This window comes from Dromiciops gliroides, chromosome 4, assembly GCF_019393635.1.
Source record: "Dromiciops gliroides isolate mDroGli1 chromosome 4, mDroGli1.pri, whole genome shotgun sequence".
Classification (NCBI taxonomy): domain Eukaryota; kingdom Metazoa; phylum Chordata; class Mammalia; order Microbiotheria; family Microbiotheriidae; genus Dromiciops; species Dromiciops gliroides.
In genome coordinates, this window is record NC_057864.1 from 11,770,883 (window position 1) to 11,775,002 (window position 4,120).

The 4,120-nt window shown below is 45.9% G+C and overlaps 1 long non-coding RNA gene across 1 annotated transcript; it reads right to left on the reverse strand.

Moving 5' to 3' along the window:
- Window positions 1–328: 328 nt before the first annotated feature.
- On the reverse strand, window positions 329–3,897 carry LOC122755880. Its single transcript, XR_006356415.1, has 3 exons — window positions 3,630–3,897; window positions 3,340–3,414; window positions 329–916 (listed from the first exon to the last, which is right to left on the reverse strand). It is a non-coding gene; the product is annotated as an uncharacterized LOC122755880 (long non-coding RNA).
- Window positions 3,898–4,120: the final 223 nt, after the last annotated feature.

Here is a 4,120-nt window from a genome sequence, read left to right on the forward strand (position 1 = left end):
ATCAGGAGGGCTAGGGGGTATTAGGAAAAGATCGTGATATAAAAAAGGAAAGAATCAATAATGCATGTTTTTAAAATTGAAAATCGACCATTTGCTGTTTCTTTTGTCTCCCATGTTCCCTTTAATCAGCTCTTTCTCCCTGTGGTCTGTAGATGAGGTCTATAAAACTTCTATATTGAATATATTGTGTTTAATGAATGTGCTTTGGGTACTGTACTTATCCCATGCTAAGGAAAGGCTTTTAAGAATGCAGACAATGATTGTTTCCCCTAACAATCAATGTCTATGATTTACTTAGCATTCACTGGGGATCCCATGTAACTCTGAGTGCCTGGAAAGCCTGCATTACTTTAATAACATCTGGAGTCTTAAATAGAATTTCTGTATCTTAAATTTCTTTTTCTATAATTGATCTTTTAGTGAGGTTTTTTTTTTAAATCCCCTAATAAAAAGTAGTGTGCCCTCTGCTTCTAGTCATGGCTGACATATAAATCAGCTGGTTTTGCTCAAGTGACTTCTCTCTTTTTTAATCTTTGTTACAAGCCATAGCTTGGTACCTAGAGGAGAGGAGGGATATCGTAAGAAATGAAGGTGATACAAAATCAAAAATGGTCCTGATCAGGGAGCAGCGATCCAAGTGGTGTCACATGGTTGCAATAGAATATTATTGTTCTGGGATGAATACCAAGAAACCTGGACAGATGTACACAGGCAGAGCAAGCCCACACCACAAAAGCCAAGAGTGAGTGTAGCCAAAATATAAAAATTCAGCAGGACTGGAACGAAGATGCATGAGGAGACCCCTGTCCCCCAGTGCTCCTCTTCACAGAAGTGGGAGGTCCTCAGGGGTTGCACATGGCACTGTTTTGAAGACTTTTTCCTTTACAAGATCCTATTCGTTAAAGGGGATGGCTCTCTGGAAAAGACATTCATAAAAAAACATAAAACCCCCAAAGTTATCAATGAAATTTTAAAACAACTGGGTTTTTTTTTTCATGTTACCAACAACTCATCAATTATATGATCAAATGAGGTAAGATAATTTGCAAAACTTAGAGTGTGATACAGTGGGAAGAGGGCTGGGTTTGGAGTCAAAGGGTCTCAGATCCGAGCCTGGCCTTGTCACTTAACCCCTCTGGTCCTCAGTTTCCCTATCTGTAAAACGTTCCTTGATCCCTCCATATTCTTGCAGTCACAACCCTGGCTCCCCCCTCATGACCCAGATTCCCTGCTCACCCTTTCCAGTGCTGTTTCTTGCACTTTCACCCATTCCCACCCACCCACTGGTTGAGGTAAAGGAGTTGAAACACTCCTTGCTTACAAAGTCACTTCCAGGCTCTCCTGCCACCATCACTCAAAAAACTCCTTTTTCAACCCACATTTATCATCCTATCGAGATTCTAGTGACTGCCGCCTGCCAACCTCACTTTCCCTCCTCAGCACATTCAGTGTCTGGGTATCACAGCATTTATCCCCTGACAAACTCCTACCCTCATACCAGGGGACTTGAACATAGCTATTGATATTCTCTCAAACACCCTAACCTCCTGGTTCTTCATATTACCTGTGATGATCTCCTCCTCCATAACAGCCCAGCTACAATCAGACGGTGATGCCCTTGATCTTGCCATCACCCCCATTCCATGTCCATGCTCATGAACATTGAAATTCCTTTATCTGACCATAATCAGCCTCCCTCTCCCCCTGCCTTGCAAATCTAAACTCCGTTTTCCTTATCATTTCCGGGGGGATGGCCTTCCATCCCTCGGTTCTCTCCCAGGCCATCCCCTCAGCAATAGCTACAAGCTATTACCAACTCTAAGTGCAGGCCACCTTCTTCCTGAGCCTCACTTCTCTCTCAGTTATTGGGATACTGCTCTATCCTGGCTCTCCTCAAGGGCGGCTCCTTCTCAGTTCCCCTTGCCAGATCTTCATCCATGCTTTTTCACTGTGGTTGTCCCCCCAAGGCTCTGTCCCCACCCATCTTCTCTTCTCACTAAATACTATTGAACTGGATGCTCTCATAATCTCCCAATAAAATTCAATGTTCTTCTCTATGTGGATGCTTCTTCGATCTATTCGTCCGGCCGTAATTTCTTTCCTGATCTCCAGTCTTGTGTTGGCAAACTGCCCATTGGACAGGTTGTCAAACTCTTAAACTCAGCATGCCCCAAACCAAACATTCTCTTTCCCACAAAATGTTCTCCACTTCCTAATTTCCGTACTACTGACAAGGGCACTACCATCCTCCGAGTCCCCCAGGTTTGCATCCTCCACTCCTCACTCTCTCATGCCTCATCGCCTATTGGCTGTCAAACCCTACGCTGTCTATCTGCATTAGCCCACTGGATACCTCCCTTCACCCTTCACTCAGCTGTCAAAGCACAGGTCTGACCATGTCACCACCTGTTTATTAAACTCCAAGGGCTTCCTATCCCCTCCAGGATCCAATATAAGATCCTCAGATTTTCAAAACCCTTCATAATCTGAACCACTCCTACCTTTCCATATTACTCATACCTGCCGCGCCCCCCCCCCCCCATGTTCTTCCATGCAGTGACACCGGCTTCCTCGTTTTTCCATCCTCCTCCTGCCTTTGGGCATTTTCACTTGCTGTGCCTCCTGCCTGGAATTCTCTTCACCTCCATCTCTGCTCCCTGGACTCTTGGCTTTCTGGAAATCTCAGCTAAAATCCTACATTTCTGCAAGAATCCTTCCCCATGTTCTTTCAGCCTTCTCTCCTGGATTATCTCTAATTTATGTTATCTCGGCCTTGCTTGTACATAGTTATTTACACATTTTCTCTCCCATTAGCCTCTCAGATCCTTGAGAGCGGGGACTGTTTTTGTCTGTCTTTGAATCTCCGGCTCTTATCACAATGCCCTTAGTAAGTAATTGCTCCTTGACCGTTTGTCCCCACACTGGGAAGGCTCACTCTCCTCCCCTGCGCTTCTTGGAATTCCTGACTCCCTTTCAAAATTGGGCCCAAATGCCATCCAAGTGGCAGGAGGTCTTTAGTCCCTGCCTTCCTCCCCAAGGTTCCCTCGGATCTGCTTTGCCTTGTTTTATGTTTGCCTGTAGGCATGCATGTTGTGTCCAGTTAGAATGCAAGGTCCTTGAGGGAGGGCCCTACACATAATAAAGGTTGACTGAATGATTGATTAACTTCAGGAATCCTCTCTGCAATACAACTGGTCTCTCCTGAGGGAAAGCAGATAACCCCCAAGGCAGTCTGTCCCATTTTGGAATATCTCCAATCGTTGGGAAGTTTTTTCCCCTATGCTAACCTGTTGGCAGAAAAAGGAATGCTCAGAAAAAAAGAAAAGGAGGGCTGGTCACCTGGTGAAAGGGAGAGGAAACCAGGAGACAATCTGTGCACCCCACTGGCATCTGTTCCTGGCACATTCGGTGGACCTGGTGGGAGAGCATGAATGAGCCTGGTCCAGAGTGGCAGGGATGGGATGGACTGCGATCTGCATCCTTGGAGGGAAGACCCACCTCAATGAAGCCTTAGCTCTCTTGGAATTTGGAGGACATTTCCATGACCTCCCCGCATTGATCTTAGTTCTCCCCTCTAAGGCTGGAGGCCAAGGACCCCGGTTGAAATCCGATCTCTGCCATTTACTAACCTTGGGCACATTCTGGGTCTTCTCTTTTCTAGGCTCAACACTCCCATTCCTTTCCCTTCTCCTCATCAGTATGACTTAGCAATCCTTTATCAACCGAGCTGTCCTCTTACAGCTGTGCTCCACCTTCTCAGTGTCCTGAGATGGACAGAACCCCTCCAGATGTGCCCCAAATGGGGAAGACTGGAGCAGGAAGATCACCTTTCTAATCCCGGAATGATATTTGTTGGTTGTAGCGTCTGAAGTTCTGGCCTGTAAAATATGAAGGGTTTTGTTGTTGGGGTTTTTTTGAGGGCAGGAAGTTGGATATCAAACATTGGCTGACAATTCATTTACGTAATGGGGGTGATAAGGGATACCCTTTGAACGAAGGGACTGGAGAACCTCCAATGGGGCTGGGCATGTATCCAGTAGAGAAACTCCTCATTGGTCCCTGTGACTTGGGCGGGGTCACACATGATTGGCTACTGAATCAGGTCTCTTGAGTGCATCAC